Source organism: Hylobates moloch, unplaced genomic scaffold (genome assembly GCF_009828535.3).
Source record: "Hylobates moloch isolate HMO894 unplaced genomic scaffold, HMol_V3 SCAFFOLD_22, whole genome shotgun sequence".
NCBI lineage: Eukaryota > Metazoa > Chordata > Mammalia > Primates > Hylobatidae > Hylobates > Hylobates moloch.
This window is the reverse complement of record NW_026652297.1, coordinates 23,145,086-23,157,300: the sequence shown is the minus strand read 5'-3', so window position 1 is coordinate 23,157,300 and position 12,215 is coordinate 23,145,086. Positions and strand designations below refer to the sequence as shown.

The 12,215-nt window shown below is 37.1% G+C and overlaps 1 long non-coding RNA gene across 1 annotated transcript in view; it reads right to left on the bottom strand.

Annotated features, from left to right (window-relative positions):
* Nucleotides 1–12,215, bottom strand: part of LOC131382287 (uncharacterized) — a 312,337-nt gene that overhangs the window by 227,602 nt on the left and 72,520 nt on the right. The window contains exon 4 of the long non-coding RNA XR_009211603.1: nucleotides 6,468–6,560. This is a non-coding gene — a long non-coding RNA (uncharacterized LOC131382287). The remainder of the gene's footprint in view (nucleotides 1–6,467; nucleotides 6,561–12,215) is intronic.

The window sequence follows — 12,215 nt, the reverse complement described above, 5'->3', positions numbered from 1 at the left end:
CTGAAATAAAAACATATGGCGCTGAAAATAACACAGTTACGAGTTTATGTCCTACTGGGGTCATTCATGCTCCAGCTCCTAGCTCCTAGCATATAATTGATGCCTAATCATTTTTGATGAAGAATTTAATGCATTAAGGACCCCTCTCTCAGTGAATCTAGCTCTAGCAAAATAACAAACATGAAAACAAATAATTGTTACAACATAATCTTGATAATAATAGCTATCAATTTTTGAGCACTCACCAGGCCTAAGATTCTGAAATATATTAATTCACTAAATATTCACAATGATCCTATAAAATAGGTCATATTAACAGTCTCACTCTACAGATAAGTAAACTGAGGCAGAGAGTCACACAGATGGCAAGCTATAAAATTGGGATGAGAATCGAACATTGGTACCTGATAGTACCACTTAGTGTAACAACATTCTAGGCTATAATGGGAGGATACTGTGTAAATCATGGCCACTGGTAGATTGAAAAAAACAAAGTCACAGTTATTTATTCCCCTGTCTTCATATTCTTCGCAATTAACTTTGTATTTCCTCCCAGCAAGAGGTAGAATCTGTTTCCCCACCCAATGAATCTGGGCTAGCCTCATGACTTGCTATGGCCAATGAAATGTGATGAGAGTGACAGGTGTTTCAGTTCTAAGCCTAGGACCCAAGAGACCTTGCTTCTGTTCATTTTCTTGGGGCCCTGCCATTGCCATGCGGGCAAACCTGGGATAGCCTGCTGGATCATCATCACATGGAACATAACTGAGTCAGCTTATTAATCCCAGCTGAGGCCTAGAGATGTGAGAAAGTTTCTCCAAGCTCAGCAAAGCCTCCTAGCTGACCCGCAGCTGATGGCAGATGCATGAAAGGGTGCAGGTGAGATTAGAACTGCCCAGCTGAGCGCAGCCTAAAAGGCCAACCCATAGAAGAGGGAGCTAAATAGTTACAGTTTGAAGCCACTGTTTTAAGGTGGTCTGCTACATAGAAATAACTAAGTGATACATCCACTACATCAAAATCTGCTATGATCATGCTTAACTTTTTTAAAAGGCACATTAATGATCTGAGAGGGGAAATGTACCTTAGAATTGCCAAGATAAAAATATTTTTGGAAGGCCAATATGACAAACTATTAAGGTCTTATGGCAGGACAATCTCAAAGACATAATCCAAATAAAGTGAGACAAGGGGCTGCATAGTTCCTGTTTAGGTCTGTGGTAAGCTGCTTCTAAAATTGTCCCCAGTAATCTTCAACTTCCCATCAGAGTCTCCTACAAAGCTGCAATCAAGGTATCAGCTGGGTCTATTGCCTCATCTGAAAGCTCAACTAGGGGAGGATCGGTTTCCAAGCTCAATGTAACTGCTGGCAGGACCCAGTTTCTCAAGGATTGTTGGACTGAGGACCTTAGTTCCTCACTAGCCATTGGCCAGAAGCTACCCTATGTCCTTGCCATTTGGACCCCTCAATAGGGCAGTTCACAACGTGGTAGTTTGCTATTGCAGAGAAGGCATGTGAAAGGAGTCAGAGAGAGACAGTACGAGCATGGTGAAAGTCGCAGTCTTTTATTACCTAATCTTGACATTGATATTTCATCATTTTTGCCATATTCTATTCATTAGAAGCAAGTCACTGGGTCTAGCCCAAGCACAAGAGAGGAATTTACACAAAGGCTTATAAATACCAGGATTTAGAGATCACTGGGAACCAGTTTAGAAGCAGCCTACTATATAACTGAATTCCAGGAAATCATGAAGATGGGAATTTTGTAAACGGACTTATGGATCAAACCTCAAAATGCTAGGCCACAGGAACCAACTTTTGAAACTTGAGGAAAGCAGTTTTTTTATTCAAATCAAACAGTGATCTTATTGTCCCAAAAGTATAACAAAGGATGAAACTATAAATAAATTTCAAAAGGCTTAGGAAAATTCTCAGATGCTGGTTCTATAATGGAATATTAAAGGAGGGGGGTGTAAGAACTATGTGCAGCCAATTCCTAATGTTTTCAGAGTAACATCAAGAAAGACAACCTTAGCTCCCTGCAAAACGTCCCTCAGAGGCAGGCAAGACAGACCATTGGCCTAATCCGTTGTGGCATTTCTTATATACTTATGCATAACACTATGTGGGAATGCAATAAAAATTTAAACAAGGTACCAGAGTTCAACAAAATAGGAGGATGCGGCTTTTAAAAAATGGAGACATGGCATTCCTACATGGTCTTTAAGACATTTGATGTGCCAGTGCTCTTTTACATTAGTTCTTTCCACAGAAGCTCTTCTAAATCAGAGCTTCAAAAAGCATGTCTTAGTTCCTCACAGAATTAAGGAGACAAAAACAGGGTTTTGTAGAGTATTACTGTTAAAGAGAGGAGGAAAATATCTGACTCCATGTGACAGGGCTCTCTTTTATACCTACATTATGTTCAAGTGTTTAAAATGGCAAAGCCATCTATTTTGCCCTCAGGCAATGTCTAAGTAGATATTTTAGGCATACACTTGGGGCTTGGGGGGATTTGTTTTCCCAAGTTTATAAAGACAAGAATGACGATGGGTATATTCAAGGTTTATGCTTTACAATACACATAGTAGGGCAAATAAATGTTCCTTGCTAATGCAATAGCACTTAATTAGAAGATAAACATCCTCGGTAAAAAGAATGAATTTAAAAGTTTCTGCATAAGCAGAGTCTGCATTTTGACGTTGTGAGAGCAGTAGTTTCTGTCAATCAACCTGAATTCTCTTTAAGCCTTAAACATATAAGTCACATTGAGAGGGTTATGCATTTCACAAGTGGATTTATATATAAATACTTTTGCTGGCTCCAGTTCAACACAACAAAAGAAGTCAAACATTAGTCTGTATTTGTATTTCTTTGCTGAAGTGTTTTGACATAAACTACACACAATCCTAGCTGAAAAGCAGCAGGCAGTTTGGAACTAACTGCTCCTCACACTTGCATTCTTTGTGATATGATTTTTTCCTACTTGGAAAATTAGAAAGCTATAAGTAAAAAGTTTACTCAAACTCAAGAGAAGAAATTTTAAAAGCAGCATAGCATTTTTGAAAACTGCTAGCTTCACACATAATTTACTTTCTACATCTCAGAATTCCTGTAAGTATTCAATTCCCAAATTCCAACTGCACAATTTATAGTCAGCATTCATATCTTTTGGAGACAGAACGTAATACATATTATATCTAGAAGTCACTCAGAATGCCCGTTTCACCAATTCAGTTCTTCCAATGCAGAGAAAAGACATTCTTCGTTAAAACCACTAAACACCCAGGTAACATTGCAAATTATGTTGGAGACATCTAAGAAAAGGAATATTGGAGGAAATTTTCATACTTACATATGTCTGCATAGAGTTAGAAAAAAAATCTCTGTAGATGACCTGTATTAGTCAGTTATTGCTGCAACAACACTTAATAACAAACTAACAAACCACCCTAAAATTCATGAACTTGAAGAAACAATCATTTGTTCTCACATTCACCAGCAGCATTTTAGCTGCCACTTGGCTATGCGAGGTTGGAGTCCAGACTCCAGTCTCCAGGGTAGGTTCAGATCTGATCCACGTGTCTCTTACGTTCCTTGGATCAGCAGTTGCCAGGGGCATGTGGTCAGCTCAACACTTCTCAATTTGGGACCCAGGCTGAAACAGCAGCATGTTATAAGAGGTGGGTTGTCCCTCCTGGGGATCTCAAAGTGCAAAAAGGCAAACCTAACCATGGAAGCCTGTGCAAAGTCTCCGCTTATATCATGTACACTAACCTTTCTTTGGCTAAAACATGATCAAGTCCAGAATCTAGGGATGGGGAATTATCCTTTGCCACAGTGAGGCCATGGCAATAAGTCAGCCTTTCACACTACCATTTCTGGGTGTTTTTACCAACCTTAAGTAGTCAATGGAAAAGTTCTGCTTTCTTCCAAATTGAGTATAAATTTACTGTTGTATTTAAAAACTAAGAACTCAGAGGGCATATTTTATCAAAATACTCTTATACTTCTTTGCTGTAAATCTGCATACAAAGGGAAATTGTATGTTTTAAAAATGCCCATGGTTGTAAGTTTCATATCAAATATAAATTAATGAATATACAAATAAATACATACAGATATAAACATAGATTAAGTTTAGATTTAAATTTAGATATATAACTCTTTTACTATTTTCTTCCTCTTCTAAATTATTTAGTTGGAAGTCAACAATGCTATAATCTATGCTGCATTAAATTAGCTTATTAAAATTAAAATTATTATTAAAAATAGCTTATTATTCCAAAGAGAATAAATTTTAAACAAAACATGAAAATAATAAACCAAAAAATAAATGTTAAAATTCAAATTGCATTTTGCCAATACAAATAATACAGCTGATATTTTTAGTCCCACTGAGACAGGGCAGCAGCTTCAGCTTCCGTTAATTTGAGACTGTATATGACAACCCTAAGTCAATGGCCCAACACTCATACACTATTCCTCCAGAATCCTGGTTTGTCTAAACTCCTGTGACCTGATAAGCTAGAAATTTCTTTCGTCCAGATTGTACTCGTTTCTAAAGCAAATGTGTGAGGTTGGCACAGCAACCTCTGTTGCTTGCTTTCTCTGGAGCAAGTTATAAAAAATGTCTATCACAGTATCTGTTCTCTGATGGAGCATAAAAAGTAGTAACACAAACATTTATTTCCAGTCACTCTATAAAAAAGCCTCTCACAGTTAGTTTTGGGTGCAATCACGTGTTCCTTTAATATAAGTTGAGTAGACGGGTTTTGTCTCTTGCAGACTATATCCTCACAAAAAATTTTGTTTGTGCACATTTTCCCTTTTGGTATAGAACTTGACTGCAAATTCCTTCAGGTCAAGAATTATTCTCTTTGCATCCCTGAAAACACTGTATACCATGCCTTGTATTTAGGAAGTATTTGATGAATCTGCCCAAATGAACTGAATCATTGGATTCCACCTCCTATAAATCCATTGGCTTAAAGGAGTATTTACTAGTCTCTCGGGGAAGATAATGATTGTTCTTGACAGCCGTAGGTAAATTATGAAAAATGAGGTAAATCACCAGAATAAAAGACCAAACTATGAGTCAGATATACTTGGGCTCCAACCAAAATGGCCAGGAGAAACCATATTGGCTTCACAAGAAACAAATGGAGTTGGACTTTGTCTTCTGTCTTAAAAGAGAATCTTTATTTCCACAAACACGTTTTGGCTGGAATATGAAGAGAGTGTGTGCCCTGGTGAAACACTGCATTCAATAAAACAGTGCTGGTTGCAAATAATTTTAGCCACGTAGTAAATAAAAAACTGTGAAAGCTAAGAAACTTAAAAGATACTGTAGAAGCTATGTAAAATACATGCTTGTAAACTTACATATAAATTTGGTCAATTTGTTTAAGTAACGACACAAATATCCAAATAACTGGGCTAAAAACTATTAAGATCTTTGTTCTGTGTTCAGAAAATAGCTTAACAGAATTCTTAAGGGAACTGAGTCTACAATGTGATTTTTGTGTAGCAATAACCCACTTAAACAGTGTTTCTAGCTTGTTTTCAGAAATTCAAAAATAATTGTTAAAAAATAAATTCGCATGTTAAAGATGCATATCATCATATACTAATTTTGTTTTCACTTTGTTAAAATACACACAGATAAGCACTAAAAATAACCAGATAACAAAGATTGTTATCCCATTTCTTAACAGAAAATGATTACAATTTAAACTAATGTTAAGTTCTTCCTCTCCATATATGTTACTTGACCATCAACCACTCAGAACACCATTAAAAGTCATCCATATAAAGTTATCCAATTAAAAAGTTTTGCTTCACCCATGCCCACACCCACCAATACCCATTTACCAATTAAATAAGCATTTGCCCTTTAAACAAATCATCACCTGTCTGATTTTTTGGAATTAAAGTCAAAGGAATAAATTTTTTAAACGTTTTATTATGAAAAAGTTTAAACATACATAAACACATTATACTAGTATAGAGTAAGGATTTTGTAACAAGGAGATCCTAATGATTTCAGTCTTATTTGATAGAACCATAAAAAGAAACGTAACCTAGCATCCTATTCTCTTTTATGTCCCTGATACTGTTCTTCACTAGAATTCCAAACAGGGAGGAAACAAAAGATATTCTGCCTCCTCCCTGACTCCATTCTTGGATATTTCTGTCCATATCATTTCCCATCCATCCTCAACTCAACTCAATCTCTCTTACCTCTATGAGGAATTTGAGAAAATTAAAAAGACCTCATTCATTCATTCGTTCACCAACTATTTGTAGTTACATCCCAGGAACCGCAATAGGTGTTGGGGAGCCCACACAGAAGTTGGACATAATTTCTATCTCATATGGAGCTAATAGGCTAATGAGATAACAAAACTTAGATAATTACAAAAAGGTGTGGTAAGTGCTATAATGTGAACATACCATTTACCATTAGAGCAAAGAGGAGGATTCCATCTAGAGATGTAAAGTAGCTGGGTCATCAAGGAAGATTGTTCCGAAGAAGTAATATCTAATCAAAGACCTAAAAGATAATTAGAAATTAACCAGGTGAAGATACAGGGAAAGTATCCAAGGCAGAGAGAATGGCATAGGAGAACTTGCTACATCTGAAAAAAAAAAAAAAAGTCGAAGTTTAGAATGGTTAGAGCATAAACTTGGCATAAAGAACAGCATGTTGAGGAGAGAATAAAGGAATAAATGAGGCTGGAGAGATAATCAGGGGCCAGTTTTTGCAGCATCTTGTCTTTCAAGTGAAAGAAGTTTATATTTTATCTTGAAGGCAGTAGGGATCATATATGAAGACCATGACATGAACAATAGATTTGATTTTAGAGTAATCCTTCTCACCATATGTGATGAATAACAATGAAGGGAGGCTGGAGAGGACAAGGAGGGAAGAGGGACATGTGAGAGGCTGCAGCAGTATTGCTGGTGAGAGATGATGGTGGCTTCTTCTAGAGTGGAGGGAGTGGAGATGGAGAGAGGTAGAAGGATTCAAGGGTTACATAAAGGGGAAAACAACAGGATTTATTGAATAGTTGGTTCCTGGAGGAGAAAGAAATCATTATGATGCTCAGGTTCCTGCTTAGCCAACAGAGTAGATGATGGTATCATCTGCTGAGACAAAGAGCCCACTCTGGGCCTAAAGTCACTAGGATATGTCCAGGAGCTATGTTGGAATTAGGATGAACACAACTAGTTTGGATAAATGCAGATTCTGGGAATCATCATGGAAGTTTGATGGTCATTTGCCCGACTATTTAAATGTGTCCCCTATTTGGACATTTGCCCCTTTACCACAGGCCACCAACCTGGTGAAGGGGAAAGGAATCCAGGTTAGGAATTAAGAAACTTGGATTCTAGTCCAAGCTCTGCCTCCAAGAAGCTGTGTGGCCTGAGAAAATCCCTTTCAGTCTCTGGGCTTCATTAGCTGCAGTATAATAAGATTAAAATTATCTCCAAGTTCCTTTTGGGTTTCAACATCCCTTTGTTATGGTTCCAGTTAATCTATTCCCTGTTTATTGAAGTTTACTCTAAAAATAATTAGCAAGACGTTGAACAAGAATTACCATAGGCAGTAAAGCTCCCTTTGTTCTTTGATATCAGTAATAACTTAAAAAATCTTTTTGATAGTAAAAAAAGGATCCTAGGTTGTTATAATGACTATATTTTATGATTCTACAAGATATTTGGAACTTTATTTTTTAGTTTTCCTGCTGTCTTGCACAGCTACTCACCCATTTTGAAGAATTTGTATAACTCAGTACCTGAAATATAAATACTATACCTGAATTTTTTAATCAGCTAAAAAACATCAATTAGTATTTGACTCGTCTTTAAAATTATTTTGCCAACTATTCTAGCCTTATTTTTAATTACAAGAGGAAAAGAAAAGCTGTTTCCAACTTCTTTCGTTATTCCTTCTAGAAGAGCTATCAGGTCTTCTTTCTTTACCCCTCCCTAACCCCTACCCCTCAGGAAGAAACATTTAATTCTTAGGAAGAAACTTAGAAACAGAAGCCAGTCATATTTCTTGATAGTAATTTTCTTTGTTACTGTGAGTCCCTTGCAGAAGATATATCTGAAATAGATTTGGAGACTGCTTTCTTCCACTGTTATATGGCCAATAGTAGCAGTCCAAGTCAACAGGGAATGAAATAAAAGCATATTTGAACACCAGATTTGTATGTCCAATGACTTCTAGAATATTTCCATTGGCTTGTCTCACTGCCACCTCACACGTTGGGACAGTGCCCAATGCATGGTTATAACAACAGCTATCATTTATTGAGTCCTTAGTAGTGCCACCCACTGTACCAGGAGTTTAGCACACATATCTCAGTTTTTACATTAGTCTGTGTATTATCCCCATTGTACAGATGAGAAAAATTAAGACTCAGAGAGTTTCTTGCCCAAAGACCCTTCATAGGTAGAAAGTGGTAGAGCCTGGGGCTCAAACAGATGGCATCCAGTGTCAGAGTCTGGACTTTAACAACTGGTCTGCATGGCTTCCACATAAGCACTAAATAACTATTGTAGTTGAAAAGATGAGTAGATGCATATCTGCTGTCATCATTTTATCCCAAATAAGCTTGTCCCAATTTCTTTGCTTTGTCAGTCTCCTTTGCAATCCTATGACTACTGATAGCTTAAAAGTGTTTCCTGACTGTCTTATATTCATCTGACACAACTTACAAGTCTGGTAATATTCTAGGAGCAGTACAATCTCTTCTCTCTAGAGTTTACATTCCAGAGTAGGAGATGTATAGTAAACAAGTAAATACAAAAATCAACAAATGATTTACAAATTGTGGAAGTGTTTTGAAGGCAATAAAACAGAATAAAGGGATAGAGAATGACTGGGGGGAGATCTATTTTCCTTTGTCCTCTTCATATTCCCCCTGTCTATTCTCACTGCCAGACCCCAGCAGAGGTTCGCTTCTTGGAAATCTTATTACCACTGTACCTTCATAACTGTTCTTGCTTCCTCTAGGTTCTTTTTTTTTTTTCAGTCTATCATGATGACCTCTTTAGAACAACATCCCTAAATTGTCACTTTCACATATTGCATTTTGCTGTACATTGGGCTCAAACACCTCATTTTACACTCAAGTCCCTCTGTCATCTTGTCTCATCCTACAAATCTAAAACACTTTCCTTCCTTCATCCACAAGTGTCTCTGGAGCATCTCCTATGTGTTAACCATGACGCACTCCTCAACATAAGACATCTGGTCCTTTTGGCCAAGTTTCTCGAGTGCCCTACATACCCCATGCTCATTCCCACAAGCCTCATACCAGAATGGCCTTTTCTTCTCTGTCAACCTATTAAACTCTCCTTGTCATCTACAGCCCAGCTGAAGTGTCAGTTTTGCAATTAAGTTTTCTCTTTGTCATTCTACACTAATGTCCTTTTTCTTAAAAATCACATTAATTTTCATAGCTTTCCATTCAAGTACATTGCTTTGCAGTGCTCCCTAATTATTGTATGAATGTGTGTGCTGTACACGTGTATGTGACTGAAGGCTGTACCTTTGTTCAGGACAATAAAACAACTCTTATATTGCTCTCTTATTCCTGAGTGTCAATGATCACAATAGCAGCGAAAATTTATTTAGCACTTAACATTTGCAAGGTACTGTGCTAAATGTTTTACACAGTGTAATTTATTACCCCTACAACAGTAGGGTGGGTGTCACCCTTATTATCCCCATTTGGCAGATAAAGAAACTAAGGCTTGGCTAGATGAAGTGACTTGGATAGAATTACATTGCTAGCAAATAGCAACCTGGAATTTAAGTCTAGGATATGTGGTTTCAATGTCTGCAATCTAATCTCTAAGCCACGCTATGCTGCCTGAACATGACCCTCAGCATTATTTTATACTTTCATTCCCCAGCTACTTCCCAGAAAGACTCAAGACCCTTTACAGGAAAATGCACTATGCTGGGGGTGGTGTGGTGGGGAAGAGAAAAGACGTATAACTCCAGAGCAGGATTCTGCCTTCTGGGGGATGCTACTGTAAGGACTCCAGGGGGAAAAGCCATGACTACCACAACTGACAAAGAGGTAAGCCTTCCACTGAGGAACTGGTAGGTAAGAAGGGAGAATATCTGAAAGTCACTGGACAGGACAGCAGTGAGAGTCACTTTATGGTAAAGCTGACGATACACATCAAGAACCTCAGAGAATCACTCTCAGCAGTAAGGGGACCCAACGAACTCACTCAGGGTTCTCTGTGAAGGTCAGAGGACTTCTGATAACTATGCTGTAAAATAACTGGAAATAGAAGGAGATATATTGGACATTTATCGGGGACAAAAAGTGAGCTGTTTGGCAGTTAAGACAATCCTTAATTTTTTTTCTATTTTAAAAGAGGTTATTTTATAATGTGGTGTTTAATACTGAATTGGTTCTGTTCTCTGGGAGTCCCACACTAAAACATCAGGTATTTTGCATATATATGTATACATATGCATACACATATATGTGTATATATACGCGTATACACATATATGTGTATATATACGCGTATACACATATATATGTACATGTATATATATATATGTATATATATATATACACACATATATATATACACACACATACATACGTAAAGCTGTGTGGACACTGTGGAATAAGGCTACCTTTTCTAGGACTGGGCATTTTCAGGTTTGCCTATGACAAGATTGATGGCTGGGAGTGTGCCCAAGGGCCCTGAAGTCCCAGCCAGCAACTGCTTCACTGCTAGAACTTCTGTGGGAGATGGAAGTTTTCAGAGGACTAAACGGAGGAAGAAAAGATGCTTCATTAACTCGAACCTACCTTTAAAATTAGATGGACTGGACCAAAAGAGGGAAAATTCGGTTTAAAGTGAGGAGAGTAGGTTATGGGTAATAACCATAATCAGCTCCAAAGGTGTCTTCACTGTGGAGACAACGCACTTTTAGAGTTTTAAAATCTTGTCAGAAAATGCCACATAATAATGGGAAAGGTCACACAGAAGTATCTACCAAGGAATATTTCTATCTTTTGATTTTGTTTGTAATTTTTGCTTGGGGCATGGGTTTTAAGTTGTAATTGTCTATGCCAGCTACATTTTTAAAAGAAAAATATTTGTAAAGTCTGTTAAGTTTTTTTTTTTTTTAAAAAAGCACCATACAATTGGAGTGTGAAATGCAAATAAAAAGCCAAAAATCATATACAATAAAGATAACAATCAATATTCCAAAAATACAAATAACTATCAAGTTTAATGTAAATATCTCAGCAACTAAAGCAAAAAGGAATTTTAACCATTTGTACAGTTCTGAATTTAATATCATCTGCCATGGAAAGAAAATTATTCCTACTTTGTTTTTCTTGAAAATTTCCTCATTGCCCTGTGATTTCTCACAAATACATGCACTTTTAGAGACTTAAGGGGTTTTTCCCCTTACTTCTTCATATGCAAATGCAAATATCATCCCAAGTATATTGCCTAGTACTCTGGAGTGTATTAAGTTCAGCATGTTGAAACTTTCTGGTTTTGATTAAAACACACACCTGAAAAATTCATGAATGTAATACATTTCCTTCAAGTCATTCCTAAATATCTCACTCCACCATTACCAACATGTGCAAAGTTATGTAATTATGTCCTGAGGAGATGAGGCTCAGCAGGGTGTAAGGTGATAGGCTTGAAGAATAAGTGTTCAAAGACAGCATCTTGCCCAAGAGCCATGTCCTAACACAGACCCTGAATCCCAAACTACACCCAGTTAGTAACCTGAGAATCAGCCTTCTCCAACTATATGCACTTCAATAGCATGCCTTGCCAAGGAGACAAAACCACTGTTTGTCTCTTTCATGCACTATCAAGCTTCCATGAATGACATGCTTTTGGTCTTTCCTTAGCTGCTTTTAATAGGTTTAAAACCCTGAGGGTGCTGATATATGATTATATAAACTTTTTTTTCAAGATACACATTTTCTCAAGTCTAAATAAATAGCATATATTCAGTCTGTAATTGGCTTTTATCAGGAGCCATTCTCCCTCTCCCTTAAAAACAGTATGGGCTTTGTGGTTCTCACTCAAAGTCCTTAAAGAAGAAAAATATATGTATTAAAGGTGCAGTAAGCTTTAGAGTCTTATATCAATTGTTCTCTGCCAAGAATCCCATTTTGAACGTTTTATT